The sequence below is a fragment of the Quercus suber genome, unplaced genomic scaffold (assembly GCF_002906115.3).
Source record: "Quercus suber isolate HL8 unplaced genomic scaffold, Cork oak 2.0 scaffold_845, whole genome shotgun sequence".
NCBI lineage: Eukaryota > Viridiplantae > Streptophyta > Magnoliopsida > Fagales > Fagaceae > Quercus > Quercus suber.
In genome coordinates this window covers 127,706-127,947 of record NW_027070275.1, presented here as the reverse complement: position 1 = coordinate 127,947, position 242 = coordinate 127,706, and positions in this window count along the sequence as shown.

Here is a 242-nt window from a genome sequence, read left to right as displayed (position 1 = left end):
AAAAAAAAAAAAAGTGTATCGACTTATTAGCAAGTGGTATTCAATTGTTGTGAAATTTTGCATGTGGTTAATCTATAATAGATGTTTAATAAATATGTTGACTCCTCAAACAGTGATTTATAAAAAGTAGAGTGATATATCTTTTATCAAAATTGCATACAAAAATAAAATGAACCAAACCCATTTAGCAATAAAAATCATTTATTCAAGTGCAAATTAATAAGTAAATAGGCTCAAAGTTT